The sequence below is a fragment of the Magnolia sinica genome, chromosome 7 (genome assembly GCF_029962835.1).
Source record: "Magnolia sinica isolate HGM2019 chromosome 7, MsV1, whole genome shotgun sequence".
NCBI lineage: Eukaryota > Viridiplantae > Streptophyta > Magnoliopsida > Magnoliales > Magnoliaceae > Magnolia > Magnolia sinica.
The window spans coordinates 59,884,914-59,901,886 of record NC_080579.1 but is presented as its reverse complement, the minus strand read 5'-3'; the positions used below and the strand labels follow the sequence as shown (position 1 = coordinate 59,901,886).

At 41.0% G+C, this 16,973-nt stretch overlaps 1 non-coding gene across 1 annotated transcript; it reads right to left on the bottom strand.

Moving 5' to 3' along the window:
- Positions 1-11,473: 11,473 nt before the first annotated feature.
- Positions 11,474-11,579, bottom strand: LOC131252340 (small nucleolar RNA R71). Its single transcript, XR_009174367.1, has one exon. It is a non-coding gene; the product is annotated as a small nucleolar RNA R71 (small nucleolar RNA).
- Between the last annotated feature and the right edge of the window lie 5,394 nt (positions 11,580-16,973).

Here is a 16,973-nt window from a genome sequence, read left to right as displayed (position 1 = left end):
CATAAATAGGTCTGCTATCGACATGCTAGATAGGTATTGGTGGACTATTAGCAAGGTGAATGATGAGCTGCATGAGGACTGGTATGCTTGAGTTGTATCTCGCATTGCATAGCCTTGGTATGGCTGATAGCATTCATGCCTTGCATCGTATAGCCTTGGTACGATTATTAGTATTCATGGACTTATTAGCATGATTCTGCATTACTCTGATATTGCATTCCGAGCATGCTTATATTGAGCACACACTCTCACCACCCACTAAGCTTTCTATAAGCTTATGCAAGATTGATGCGTGCAGGTGACGCTAGGACGCAACCATAGTTTAGTCGCATCGGGAGTATACAGTTGAGCTTCAGGAGTTTTCATTATTATTATCATCATATTTCCCTTCATGTGCATTGTACCTTAAAGCTTTTGATCATAGTGGATTTTGTGACAGTGTCTTATGGTTATTGTTCATGGGTTATGCTTATGGTTATGCTTATTACGAAATAAATTCACGTTGAAAATCCTCCTTATATGATCCCAGGATTGGAACCTGGTATACATAGTGTCAGAATTTGAGAATGGGGTACTACGGAGGTTGTCGGTGCGGGATTCGGCGATCGAGAATTTTATAAGCCTTGTTTCTGAGTTTGGGGCTTGACAGAAGTCGATATCAGAGCATAACTTGGGAATAATCGAGAACAATATCACATGTTTGCTATAAGTTCAGAACAACCAGGTCCCGAGAACATAACCTTCCGATTTAGTTCCCTAATGTGCATGCTTTCGAGAGTTCTTAAGGTTGATAGGTACCTTTGTTCTTTTCCATAGGACATGTCGCCCAGGAGAGCGACTCAAGCGACTCCCACTCCACCACCTAAGGCTCCCACTCTACCACCTGTGACTCTCACTCAACCACCAGAAATCCCTGCTCCCTAGCCTGAGGATGTCGTTCCTCCACCTGAGACCAGTGTAGATCCGATCGTGCCCGTGAGTGCCTCCTAGTTACAGTAGATGTTGCAGGCTGTGACAGCCGCCCTTCATGGGTAGGGCAAGCACCCCATTGTTTCACCATCCCAGGTAGAGAAGGAGCATGTGAGCGCCCTTCTTCGAGAGTTTTGATAGCTCGATCCCTCGCTTTTCCAGCAGGAACCAGATCTAACAGTAGCCAAGAGATGGCGCTCCGAGGTGGAGAAGATTTTTGATACGATGGCATGTATGACCCAATAATGGGTCCGGTTAATACTATTTCTTCTCCAGGGTGAGGCTGAGCACTGGTGGACCTCCATTACCCATGTTGCGAGGCCTGATTTCGTCTGGACATGGGAGGATTTCGTAGACCGATTCGACTAGCAGTAGTTCCCTGACCATATTTGTCAGTAGCGAACGTTAGAGTTTGAGACCTTAGTACAGGGAGACTTGTCTGTGGTGAAATATATGGATCGTTTCATGGTGCTATCGAGGTTTGCGCCATATTTAGCTGATGATGAGGAGCAGAAGGCCCACCGTTTTGAGAATGGGTTGCGTTATGGTCTTCAAGGCTGTGTTATTGGGCATGAGCTCCTGACTTTTCAAGCGATAGTACGGAGGGCTCAGATTTATGAGACTGAATGGGCTGGCACACAAAGCAATCGAGATCAGAGGAAATACCGTAAGAAGTAAGCCCCCTCTAGTAGTTCCCAGCATTACCGGGAGCCATAGAGGCACAGAAGCTATCCATCCACCAGAGCACCAGCAGCACCAATGGCACCTCCAGCGCCACCCCAGTGGCTGTTTACAGAGACCTATTTTAGATGTGGTGGGACACGGTACTGCATGCATGAGTGCCCTCACCTTCAGCAGCAGCAGCAGCAACAGTCGAGAGGGCCACATCAGCCTCCACCACATCAGCGATCGTAGCAGCAATGACTGCAGCCACCTCAGCCGCCGAGGCCCTAACAGAAGCAGAGACAACAATATAAGCCACCTCAGTGACATCAGTAGTAGTAGCACTCTTAGAAGGGATAAGCACCTCCACAGCCAGCTCAAGGTAAGTTCTACGTGACTCAATAGGATCTATAGTCATTTGGAGGAGTCGTTGAGGGTATACTTCCAGTCTCTGTATGCATCGCTTGAGTTTTGTTTGATTCTAGTGCTTCACATTCTTTTATCTCCAAGGGATTTTGCCATCCGATTGGATTGCTGACAGAGTCTGCTAGTGAAGGGTTGACCATATCGATGCCCTTGGGAAAGACTACAGTGTTGGGCCAATTTTGCTCATCTTGCCCCGTTAGGTTGGTGATTTGCACTGCTGATGTCAGATTTCGACGTTATCCTGGGCATGGATTGGCTTGCTGAGTACCACGCCATCTTGAATTGCTCTACAAGGACAATTACATTCTATATACCAGGCTTGCCACTGTTCCAGTTCATTGCCGAGCCCAGAGGAGAGTCGTTTCTTGTTTGATGTCCCGCACACTTGAGGAGCCCGTTGCCATGTGTATCGATGAGTTACTAGTTGTTTCCGATTTCCCCCCACATGTTCTAGGAGATTCTGAGGTTGCCGCTGCCTCGACGTATTGAGGTCCAAATGAATCTTGTGATCAGTACCTCGCCTATCTCGAAGGCCCCATACTGTATGGTACCAATGAAGTTGCGATAGCTGCAGCGACAATTGGACAAGTTGTGTGAGTTGGGTTTCATTCATCTGAGCAGTTTATCTTAGGGGGTGCCGGTACTCTTCATCAGGAAGAAGGATAGCTTGTTTAGGCTCTATGTTGATTACCGCGAGCTTAACTGGGTCACGATCAAGAACAAGTACCCACTCTCAAGGATAGATGACTTATTTGATCAGCTGCAGGGTGCATGGTTCTTTTTGAAGATTAACTTATGTTTCAGTTATCATCAGATTTGGGTCCAAGAGGAGGACATCTCGAAGACAACTTTTAGGACGCGTTTTGGTCACTTTGAATTTCAGGTCATGCCTTTCGGACTAATCAATGCACCTGTGGTCTTCATGCAGTTAATGAACGAGGTCTTCCATCCGTATCTTGATCAGTTTGTTGTGGTCTTCATCGACAATATTCTGATATATTTGAGGACCCGTGAGGATCACAAGTAGCATCTAGAGATTACATTGTAGACCCTCTGTGCCCACCAGCTTTATGCGAAGTTGGAGAAGTGTGAGTTTTGGCAGGAGGAGGTGAAGTTCCTCAGTCACATGGTGACGAGGGAGGGTGTCACAGTGGACCCTTCGAAGGTTAAGACAGTGGGTCTGTGGGGATAGTTCACGAACGCGTTCGAGATCTGTAGTTTCCTTGATTTGGCAGGTTACTACTAATGTTTCATTGAGGGCTTCTCCCATATTGTAACCCCGTTGACTAAGTTTACTCAGAAGGGCGCAGAGTTTATTTGGAGCGACGCCTGTGAGCGAGCATTTATTAAGCTAAAGGACCACCTCACATCTGCTCTTGTAATCACTCTTCCCTTGGTGAGTGATGGATCTGTTGTATTTACCGATGCTTCACGTATTGGCTTGGGTGCTGTCCTGATACAGCATGAGAGACCAGTGGCTTATGTGTCTCGCCAGCTCAAAGTCTATGAGCTAAACTACCCCACGCATGATTTGGAGCTAGCAGCAGTCGTCTTTACACTAAAAGTGTGGAGGCACTATCTCTATGGGGTTAGGTTCAAGCTCTTCTCCAACCACAAGAGATAGAAGTACCTATTCTCTCAGTCCGAGCTGAACACGAGACAGAGGCATTGGATGGAGCTCCTGAAGGATTATGATTTTCATCTCCAGTACCACTTAGGCAAGGTAAACGTGGTGGCGGATGCCCTCCATTGTCAACCACGGGGCCTGGTGGCGCATATAATGATTCAAGAGTGGAAGATGCTTGAGCATGTGACAGCATATGATTTTGAGATCGATCTATAGTCTTTTATTGTATAGCTATCGAGTCAGTTGATTCAACCCTCTCTTGTTACAAGGGTGATCGAGGCTCAACAAACAAACGAGTCGTTACAGGGTTACCGAGCAGAGGTAGCATTTGAGAGTCAGTCAGATGGCAGATTGGAGCAGAGGTAGCATCTGAGAGTCAGTCAGATGGTAGATTGGTTCTGATGGTGGACTTTGCTTCCAAGGCACATTGATCACAATTTTCTATTCACCTTAGCTCAACAAAGATGTATCAAGATATGAGGCGACAATATTTTGGGGTGGGGATAAAGTGTTAGATCTCCAGTTTTGTGGCCGAGTGTGACACATGCTAACGTATTAAGGCCGATCATCAGAGACCCCCTGCTCTATTGCAGCTGTTGAGCGTCCCGATGTGGAAGTGAGAGCATATGTTGACTGATTTCATGATGGGCTTACCGAAGACTCAACGTGGTCATGATGCTATCTGGATTGTCGTGGATCGCCTGACGAAGTCAACACATTTTCTCGTAATTAGTGCAACTTGGTCTTTGGACCGGCTTGCATGGCTATTCTTCAAGGAGATTGTGAGACTGCACGGTATTCTAGTTTCGATCATTTCTGACCGAGACCCGTGGTTCACGTCTCAGTTTTGGAGGAGCTTTCAAAGAGCAATGGGGTTTGTTTTACAGCTCAGCACCGCATATCATCTGCAGACTGATGGCTAGACAAGAGGGTCAACCAGATCCTTGAGGATATGTTTCGGGCCTACGTGATTAACTTTGGAGGCAGTTGGGATGAGCATATGCGATTAGCTGAGTTCGCATACAATAACAACTATCAGGCGACCATCGGCATGACTCCTTTTGAGGCACTATATGGTAGACCGTGCAAATCTCTGAGTTGTTGGACCGAGGTCGGAGAGCATCGTCTCCTAGGTCCCGAGCTTGTATAGCAGATGTCAGAGGCTATCGATATCATCAGACAGAGGATGCGCACAGCTCAGATCCTTCAGAAGAGTTTTGCTGATTGTCGACATCATCCCTAAGAATTTGTTGTTCGGGATAGCGTGTATGTCAAGGTCCTGCCCATGAAGAGCATAGTTTGATTTGGAGCGAAGGCCAAGCTTGCCCAGAGATTCATAGGACCTTTCGAGATCACTAGGCGCATTGACGTTGTCGTCTATCAGCTTGCCTTGCCATCTCAGTTGTCTGGCGTTCACAGCATTTTCTATGTCTCTTTGTTAAGGAAGTGTGGGTCAGACATAGTTCCTATTTTTGATTGGCAGCTGCTGGAGGTTCGTGAGGATGCTTCTTACATTAAACAACCAATTCGTACCCTTAATTGAAAAGAGCAGGTCCTCCAAACCATGCTCATCCCTTTGGTGAAGGTGCAATGGGGTCACCATTCTTTTGATGAGGCAACTTGGGAGCGCAAGGTCGAGATTCAAGAGTGTTATCTCCATCTCTTTGTTGATTGATTATATATTGTATCTTGTATGCTGTCTCCAATTATAATATGATGATGTCATGTTTCCTTTTTCCTTATGAGTTATGCCTAGTTTCTCAATAATGTAAATTTCGAGGATGAAATTTTTATTAGGAGGGGAGAGCTTTAAGGCTCATATCCTAGTGCATACTATTTCATAGGCTTTTGTAGGCCTCCTTATCAAATTTCAGCAACTTGTGACCTGTAATCGGCGTTTACACGTGACCCTAAGTCACATCCTGTATATCAAAGTCGACTCAACCTGAAACTTGCATCCTAGTGACCGCGTCATTGCCACTGTTCCAATGTCGCGTCTCGCGTGCTGATACAATGCCCAGGCTAGGAGTTGTGGACCCGCGTTTATTTTAAGGAAAACATCGCGTGTTGCGAATACTAAGGGAATCTCTACAACACATTACATCAATCCATCAATCAATATCAAGTACACAACCTTACCTAGCCCATCCCTCTCCTAATCCCAAAGTCAACTCTCTCTCTCTCCACCCATCCTTCTCTCACCTGAAATTCAACTAAGCCCATACCCTTTCTTACAACATCCATCCAACCCATCCCATCTCTCTCTTAGAACCCCCTCTCCTCCCTCATTCTCTCCACCATTTCCCAAGTTTCCATGAGATAAAATCCTAAGGAGAGAAAATAACTAAGAGAGGACCCAACTTCCTACCCCCCTCATCTCACCATCCAACCCTTCAAACTTCATCATCTACCATCAAACGGTAAGGCAAGAAGCTTAGGAGTCCAAGGAGCTAAAGAAGGAGTGCAATCGGTGGGTGATCCACCGTTGATTTCCATTTAAGGGCCCACTTATGTTGGGACCCATTTTGATGTATGTGTATGATCAAAGAGGGGCCCATAGTGGCGGGGTCCCTCCACTATGCCAATCTCTCTCTCTTTCTCTCTCTCTTTCTCTCTTTCCCACATGTCATGGCCCACCTATGATGTATGTATTTTATCCATGTTGTCCACACGTGGGACCATGTGGCTGTGTAGCCCACCCAGATAAATCCCATCATGATGAATGTATTTAATCCCTGCCGTCCAACCAAGTGGACCAAACCGGGGGCCCACCCATGTGGACCCCACTGATGTTTGTGTTCTATCCATGTCATCCATCACATGGACCCATTGTTTGTGTGGCATCCTCACCGTCCATTGCTTGGATGGTGGGCCACTTTGTTGTATGTATTTTATACAGTCGTCCATCACTGGACGCTAGATGCTGCTAATCTGCAATATATATATATAATAAATAAAATAATATATATATATATATATATATTATAATATATATAATATATTATGGTGGGACCCACCTTTTTAGATGCTGATAGGTCGGTGTGCTTATAACAGCTATATAGCTATTGTATTGCTGTCAACAAACCTCTATCAGGAGGTACAATTTATATCCCAACTGTTCATCCATTTGCTGGTGGGGCCCACCTTATACATTGTATCCATGCCGACCATCCATCTATGGGCCCTATCATTAGGTATGTGTTAAATCCATATCGTCCAATGCCCTGGATGGGTGGGACCCACCCCTATATATTGTATGATCATCGTCCAATCTCTGGACAGTAACTGGCTGGACCACCTCACGCCAGCATATAGCTGATGTATTAGCGTCAGCAAGTTCTGTGGGTCCCACTACTGTATATGTCAGCAAGTTCTGTGGCTCTCACATGATGAAGGTATTTCATCCTACGCCATTCGTCCATCTAGATGGGACCCACCGCTGATATCCCCACCGTCTATTAAGTGGACCACATTACACAAATTAGTGGAGACTTGAACATCTACCGTTGGAACAGTTTTATAGGCCACATAAGCATTGAATCGATATGAAATTTGTTCTTCCTCTTAATTCAAGTCCATGTGACCTTATGATCTGATTGGATGGAAATTGAACGTTATGGTAGGCCTAGTGAATTGTTAACAGTGAAAATCATTATCTCCACTTTTATTTGTGGTATGGTCCAGATGATCTTCCGTTATGTTTCATTTGGGTAATGCTCTATAAAATCCTCTTAAAATAGATGAATGGTGTAGATGGCGCAGCCCATTGATGCGGCCTACTTAATGTATATAAGGCCCATTGGCGTGGCCCATTGATGCGGCCTACTTGAGGTATATGAGGCCCATTGGCGCGGCTCATTGATGCAGCCCACTTGATGTATATGAGGTCCATTGGTGCGGCCCATTGATGCGGCCCACTTGATGTATATGAGGCCCATTGTGATGTATTTTAGGCCCATGAGTTAAGGTCCAACGTAATGTATATAAGGACCATGAGTGAGGCCCAATGAGATGTATTTGAGGCCTTTGTGTGAGGTCGAATGAGATTGATATGAGGTCCATTGCGATGTGTGATTCCACCATGATGTATGTAATGATGTTTATGGCAGGCCATGCTTGGGAGCAAGGATGGTTTGACGTCCACTTTGTAAGAGCAATGATGGTTAAATTATCCTCATTGTAACTCTCTATAGGGCCCATTGTTAGGCCCATACTTGTTGTGTGCAGGACGTCTAGGCCCATCTTTGTTATGAATAAAGTTCATCACCATATGGCATGCTTAAGTATATCTACATGATTCATGCTCATATGCTTCATATGTATGCTTGATATGAGGAGTGACTGATCATAGCATATGCCTTCAGACAGATTGTTTATGGGGCTCCCTGATAGGCGGAGTTGCCTCAAATGAGTGCGTGGTATGCGCAGGATTACTGCATGACTGATAGTGTGATTCATGCACTTTGCATTTGTATAATAAGATTAATGTACGCCCTAGCAACATCAAGGTTGTGGCCTCCACAGGCATATTATGGATGGCAGGATTGGACACCAAAAATACTATTTCTAACATCTTGGTGCCATATATGTCCCTATGTGAAAATCCATAAAGTTGATAGTACAGGAGGATGACTCCAACGTCCAAACCGAGTGGATACATGAGTGCACGAGGGCCGAATACCAGGAGGCCATGTCTCCCACTTTGTCATGGTGGTTGGAAAGGGGTGTGGCCTTACCCATCCTAGGGTATGGAGCATTGTTAGGCTAAGTATGACCAGCTCGTAAATGGGTCCACTACTGATGTGTCGGATAGGTATTGGTAAATTATTGGTGGGGCGGATAGTGAGGTTTCTTACACTCACTTAGACTGTGCACCTGAGAAAAGGGCAGTGTCACTTAGAATATACTAAACCCCTCTGATTGTCCAGTGTGAGAACTGTACTAATATTTGATGCCCTAGTGATGAGCTGCATGAGGACCGGTATGCTTGAGTTGCATCTTGCGTCGCATGGCCTTAGTATGGCCGATAACATTCATGCCTTACATCGCATAGCCTTGGTATAGTTATTAGTATTCATGGACTTATCAACATGATTCCGCATTACTCTGATATTGCATTCTGAGCACGTTTATATTACGAACACACACTCTCACCACCCACTAAGCTTTCTATAAGCTTATGCATGATTGATGCATGCAGGTAATGCCAAGACGCAACCATAGCTTAGTCGCAGCTGGAGCGTACGGTCGAGTTTCAGGAGTTTCCATTATTATTATCATTGTATTTTCCTTCATGTGCATTGTACCATAAAGCTTTTAATCATAGTGGATTTTGTGATGGTGTCTTGTGGTTATTGTTCATGGGTTATGGATATGGTTATGGTTATTACGAAATAAATTCACATTGAAAATCCTCCTTGTATGATCCCAGGGTTGGAACCTGGTATATATAGTGTCGAGATCCAAGAATGGGGTACTATGGAGGCTGTCAGCGCTGGATTCGACGATTAGGAATTTTGTCAGCCCGGTTTCTGAGTTTGGGGCGTGACATAGGGTGATGGAATCCTTCATAATCTTAATAATTCTCCTATGATTGGTTGTGGGATTGATATATCCTATTTTTTCCATTGTCTCCTTAGCATGGTTGGATGATGGAATCACTTCCAATCCTCACAATTCTCATCCGTTGAGATTTGGTTCATGAGAAGTTTAGAGATTCAATTATCTCTCTTTTCCAATTGGATATGATAGGACTCTAACTTTAGTTACATTTCCTGAATCAAGCAAGGTAGCATCCTAAGAAGCAACAAGTGGATCCTTAGCACCCTAGTTCCTTTTAATTGATAGTTTTCACCTTAATCACAATTATTCACTTTATTCTAGATATCTTCTCCTAGTTTTAATTCTAGTTAAATTCAGAAATGTACAAGTTCAGTCCCTGTGTATACGACCTCGGTCTTACTAAGATTATTTCACGACCCTACACTTGGGGTTGTGAATAAGTTTTTGGCGCCATTGTTGGGTTCTAATGGTTGCGTTTTTCAGAATTTAATTAGTTTTAGAATTACGCTAAGATTAGGGTTAACTTTCTATTTTATTTTTAGGTTAGGATTTTTTTACTTTGTTTTTAGAAACTAACTTTGTTTTCTGTTTTGTAGGATTCTAACATAACAACTTTTATTCCGTAATTTTGTTCCAACCTTACCTCTTATCTTTTCTAGATCTCTTCTTTGTTTCATTTCATCTAGTTTCCTTTCTAAGTTTAATTTTTGTTCTAGGCTAGATTTTTCTTATTTTTTGAATTTTTCTAATCAAAGGGTTTTAGAACTTTCTAATTTTAGAATTTTATTTTTAGGAATTTTTTCTTTAGCTTTTTTTAGGAACTAACATTGTTTTTTGATCTTGTAGGATCTTCAATTATAGTCTTCTCTTTTAGTAACTTCTTCCCTCTACTTACTGTCCATATTGCTGTAGATTTTATTTTTTTTTCAGAAGTTGGGTTTCACCATGTATATGTAAGAATGAGAACATCAGTATGCTGAGGTAGTTATAGAAAGTGAAAGATATTGTTAAGGGCTGTAAAATGATTATGTTAGGAAACAACCTGTCTCAAAACTTTTCTGAAACCATCATTGAGAATCGGCCAAAATATAATGCCCCATTGGTTAAGAAGTCCCTATGCGAGCATTGGCGGGAGAAAAATTACACTCCACGGTTTAAGAAATTAATAAATGATTATTGGAGTGAACACAATTATCACCCATTAGGCAAGAAGAAAACAACACGAGATTATATTATAGGTGATAACACGTATTAAAAACCACCAAACTCTCCCACATCTGACCCATATGACCATGATCAGTGGAAGCATTAACATTGGAGAGATGAACCAACAATCGATTATAGTGACTATCCTCTTGGATCTCTTACCTTTGAGATCCAAACAGAAACAATCCAAGAGAATTCACTTCAGAATTTCACACATAATCTAGTACTCATCCAGCTAAACATACTTCAAGCATTATAAGAACATATAAAAGATATACAAAATATAGGTTCATGTGTTGCGATTGTGGAACATACTGAAATTGAGAATAAGGAGTTAGATTTTGTTAATGAGCATACAGTTTAATTTCCTGAAGAAGCAATCTCGATGACTATCCAAAGCGATGATCAACAAACATAGGTATCCTTCAAATATAATGATATTGACACACTTCACCCACATGACACACTTGGCTTCAATGAGGAGGAAGAAGCTAGTTTATTCGAGCCTTAACCCAACCTAGAAACAGAAGGTGAGAAAAGTGATCCCATCCCACTTGTGAACTGCACTGAATTGGAAGATGATGGGCAATGCGATGACGGTTATGAGTTTACAGCCCAAATTCCTCTGGAATCGATCTCAAGTTTGGTCAAGGTCAATGATTAAGAAGTATAAGAAGTTGTCGGCCATAATGATTTACTCCACCCATTTGACATGTCTGATTTAAATGTGGAGGATGAGCCCCTTTCAATCGACCCTTCCAACCCTTGTGAGGCATGTTTAGACCACTCCCCTAATTTAAATTATAATATGGTTAGGGAGATGAACAAGTTGCTCGAGAGGACTCTAGGATTTGAAACCACCCAGTGGAGGCTACCATCTGAGTTGTCAACCCTTGATGATACAATGCCTTTACTGAGTAGTACCAATGAATAGAGTCTTCACATCAATTCTTCGCCTGATGATCCTCAATCTGCCCATGCAGGGTAAGACAAGAAATTCTTCCCATATCATAAATGAACATTATCAAAAGGTCAATCATGAACTTTGCCCAAAGGAAAGATGAAAATTCTTCTAATGTTGGGAGTGGGTCAAGGATCTTGTCAGTTCATGCCCACAACATGGTTTTGAAACGTAACGTATAACTAATTTTTTCCATTAAGGACTGACATCTTCCATGCACCAATTTGTTGAAACGACGTGCAATGGGGAATTCCTGAACCAAGATATCGGTGAAGTGTGGGATTATTTTGATAAACTTACTGAAAGCGCATAATTATGGGACACCCCCCTAAGAACAAGCATCACGTCTAAGCTTACTCAATCAAAGGAGAAAGGTGGAATATATCTTTTAAAAGAGGAAGATGATATCAATGCTAAAGTGGCCAATCTCACGTTGGAGGCCTCGAGGCCATGAAACTTAGGAAGGATAAGGATAAGGAAGTTGTTTGTAGTATTTGTGCTTGCAACATTTATACAACTAAAAATTGCCCGATAATATTGAATGAGCAATCAAATGCCATAAACAACTACTTAAGGCCCTTAAAAAGGACTCACTTCAAACACATACAACTCCAGTCGGAGAAATCATCCAAACTTCAATTGGAGGAATGGATAATCTATTACACCTTAAGGAATCCCTAATTAATTCTTAAATCAAGGGAAACCTCAAGAGGAATTAGTTCCAAATCCTCAAGAGCTCATCCAGCAAAGTACTCTTCAAGCCTTACAAGAACTTACAAAGGCTATACAAAAGATAGACTCATGCATTGCGGTTATGGAGAAAGGGATGCTTCTAGCCCAACCTATCCCCAATCCTAAACCGCAATATAAGGTTAGTGAATTAAGCTCTTCAAATCTAATGGAGCGAGCTAAGTCTATCACCACTCTTATGAGTGAGAAGATAATTAACAAATCTATTCCGGTAAGGGCTGAAAAGCCTAATAACCTAAATGTAGATGGGACTAATAGACCTAGCGATGCTTCACATTAGATAGAACCAGAACTTTAAACTATCCTAATCTGTAGGAATGGAGTTATGAATTTATCTTTTGGGAATATGACATTAGAGTTCAATATTTTTTCAATATGAGTAAGCAGGTAGAGGATGATGACGATGCCCATGATATTTACTTGATTGATTCTTTCGTGCAAGATAGAACACTTCTAACCATATCGTCTGACCCTCTAGATATGTGCTTGGTCCACTCCCATGATTTAAATGATGATATGATTAGGGAGATGGGTGTTATACTTGATACTGTGCCGGTACTTGAACTTAACCAGTAGAGGCAACAATTTGAAGAATTGCCCCAAACCGATGTAGTACCTCTACCGTCTAACCTCAAGTCATCGAAACTTGACCTAAAACCTTTACCATCTGAATTAAAATATGTCTATTTAGGTCAAGATGAGACATACCCGGTGGTGATTTCTTCCCACCTTGAGTAGATATAAGAGAGTACGCTTATCTCTACTCTCATTGAGCACAAAGGAGCCCTTGGTCGATTACGAATTTCAAGGGAATTGATCCTTTAATTTATACTCACTGCATTTATCTAGAGAATAATGCGAAGACCTCCTTATAACCATCACGTAAATTAAATCCAAACATGAAGGAAGTGTTTAAGGTTGAGATTCTTAGGCTATTGGATGCGGGTATCATATACCCTATATCTGATAGCCAATGGGTGAGTCCAACTCAGGTGGTTTGTAAAATGTCTGGAATCACCATTATAGCCAATGCTAACAATGAACTAGTGCCAATTAAAGTCACTATTGGTTGGAGAATGTGTATTGACTGCAGAAAGTTGAATATCGTCATGAGGAAGGACCCCTTTCCTTTGCCCTTCATTGATCAAAATGTTGAAAGGCTAGCTAGTCACTTATACTATTGCTTCATTGACGGGTATTCAGGCTACAACTAGATAGAGATAACCCTTAAAGATTAGGAAAAGACCACATTCACATGTCTCTTTGGCACCTGTGCTTATCAAAGGATGTCGTTCGGACTGTGCAATGCCCCTGCCACTTTTCAGCGATACATGATGAGTATTTTTTCTGACATGGTGAGGTAATATTTAGCGGTCTTCATGGACAACTTCTCTATCTTTGGTCCATCCTTTAGTGATTATTTGGAGAATCTTAAACGTATGCTGAAGTAATGTGAGGAAAAGAATTTGGTACTAAATTGGGAGAAGTGTCATTTCATGGTTCGTAAGGGAATTATCCTTGGACACATCATCTCGTCCAAAGGAATTGAGGTAGATAAGGCTAAGATTGATCTTATCTCTAACTTACCTCCACTAAAGAACTTACGAGACATGTGATCCTTCTTAGTACACGCCAGATTTTATAGAAGATTCATAAAGGACTTTAGTCATCTCTCTCATTCTTTATGCAGTCTACTTCAAACAGACATACCATATGAGTGGAATGAGCAATGTCAGGAAGCATTCACTAAGCTCAAGGGCATGTTAACAACCACACCTATCATGCAGCTACCCGATTGGAGCATCCCTTTTCAAATTATGTGCAACGCGTCTGACTATGCTCTTAGGGCAATTTTAGGCCAGAGAAAAGAAAAGAAGCCGTATGTTATTCATTACACAAGTAGAACTCTAAATCCCGCCCAAGTAAACTACCCTACTACAAAAAAGGAACTCTTAGACATAGTGTTCACTTTGGATAAATTTAGGTTCTACTTGATTAGATTCAAGATCATCATATACACTAATCATACGGCACTCAAGTATCTTCTTTCTAAGAATGATGTTAAGCCCCACTTGATAAGATAAATCCTCCTACTCCAAGAATTTGATTTAGAAATAAAAGATAAAAAGGGAGTAGAGAATGTAGTGGCTAACCATCTTTTCCGCCTTGATCTCTTTGATTCACTGGAGATGACACATATAAATGACATGCTCCCTAGCGAACAATTGTTTAAAGTATCCCATTCACGTTGGTTTGCAGATATCGCTAATTATCTTGCTACAGGTTTCACGCCAACACATTGGACTGTGCAAGATAAGAAAAAATTCTTCACTGAGGTATGCAAATTCTTCTGGGATGATCCATATTTGATTAAATATTGCCCAGACTAAATCTTAAGGAGATGTGTGCTAGATAATAAACACTAAAGTGTCATCTCTTTATGTCATTCTCAGGCCCGTGGTGGTCACTTTTTTACTAAAAAAGACCACATCCAAGTTTTGCAATGTAGCTTTTACTGGCACATTATGTTCAAGGACACTCATGAGTTTTGTAAAGCTTGTGAGCGTTATCATAAATTGGGAGCATTGTCCCATAGAAATATGATGCCTTTGAACCCTATTCTGATCATAGAAGCATTTAATTACTGGGGCATCGATTTCATGGGACCATTTCCTCAATCTTTCAAAAATTTATATCTATTGCTCGCAGTAAACTATGTAACTAAATGGGTCGAAACAATTCTATGCCAGAATAATGATCATCAAATGATTATTAAATTCTTAAAAGATAACATCCTTTCTCGTTCGGAATGCCTCGAGCCATCATTAGTGATGGAGGTTCACACTTTTGTAATAGGCTATTTGTGAACTTAATGAAAAAATATGACATCTACCACAAAGTGAGCACTCCATACCACTTACAAACAAGTGGGCAAGTTGAGATTTCCAATAGGAAAATTAAACATATTTTGAAAAAAATGGTTAACCCTAACTATAAGGATTGGTCAATCTACTTGATTGATGCTTTATGGCATACTGTACTACATTTACAACCCTAATTGGAATATCTCCCTTTAAACTTATCTATGGGAAAGCTTCTCACTTGCTTGTGGAGTTGGAACATTGGGTCTACTAGGCTATTAAAATTTTGAACTTCAATTTGGATAACGCCGGCTCACTGTGCAAACTTCAGCTGAATGAACTTGAAGAAATCTGGAATGATGCATATGAGAACTCGAGAATTTACAAGGATAAGATGAAGGTGTTTCATGACTAACACATTCTTCGAAAATCATTCACACCAGGTCAGAAGGTCCTTTTGTATAATTCTTGGTTACATCTTTTTTCGGGTAAACTCCGATCTCGTTGGACTAGTCCTTTTACAATTACTAATGTCAATCCTCATGGGGCTTCGAGATTCAGAATCTAAACAGTGATAATATTTTCAAAGTGAATGGATATCGATTAAACCCATCTTCACACTGAGATCATTGGAAAAGCCTCAAAATTCCTTCTCCAAGTATCACCTTTCTTGCACTTCCCTTTTCTTTTCATTGCCTCTTTTGTATTATAGGCTTATTTCTTTTACATTGAGGACAATGTAGATTTTTAGGTTGGGGATGGGGGATTAGGTAAAGTAATCAGTGTTTTCTCAGTTTTGAGCAAAATTTTTGAAATTTTTTAATGTTTCAAGTTGAAATCTATTTGGGAAGCGATGAGTTGTATCCTTAAAAATGCTTTGAGTATGATTGAATTTTGGATTGTTGGAGTTTGATCATTTAAATAATTTATCACTTGAGTTCTTGCGCCCAATTGATTAAGAAGAAGTTTGAATATCATATTAATCTAAATCACATAACACATTCAATTTATCATCTGTAAGACATACTAGAAGTTCTGATTGTTAGCATGTGAATGATTGATAGATGGTGAGAATCGAGTCTGAAGAATTTTACCCACTTTAAAAGAAGAAAAGAACTAGTTTAAAAAAATAAAAAAAAGGAGATCAACAACAAAGGTCATGTATCATGAAAAAGAATGAAAAGAATGAAAATTTTGGAAAAGAATGCAAAAATAAAATGAATGAATAAAAATTGAACGTCAATATAAAATAAAAAACAGGAAAAAAATGAGAAGGGGATAAGTTCGGAATTAGTACTTGAGTTTTAAACTGATCTTGAAACGATGAGCATGACTAACATGATAAATTGATAGTATTCATATAGGAAATACTTTGATTTTCACTTAGTACATTGAAAAACTTAATATGCAAGCTATGCTTTAATTTAATGGACAAAGAATTTACTTGATTGGTTGCTTATGTGATTTGGCCCTAGGATCTCAAAATCTCACTTTTATATCTTAATTCTACCAATTCATACTTGAGTGTACAAAGAATTGTTTTCTATAACAGGTTTTGGAAATTGAGCATTGAGGTTTATTTCATGCATACTTTGCTTGTGACTAGCAAAATGCTGGTTGGGGATTGTGTCGAGGGTCAAATATTACATATTTTCCCCCATTTATATCTTGGTTTTATGAATATGATACTCTTTAATGTCTTATTTTACTCATGTTTGTGTTGCAAGGTGAATTTAAGAGATTGGATTGGAAAAGGTGCTAAAAGTAGGATAACAGACCTCTAAGCCTTGGGTTGCTTCGTTATTTGACTAAAATTGCTTTTTCCTAATACTTGAACCATGAAATTCTGACCTCACAGGGAGCCATGCTGCCCGTGTTATGATCACAGCAGGCCTATACGAATAATATACAGCCCCTTCCACCGACAGAGGGTCAGCGAAAGCATACC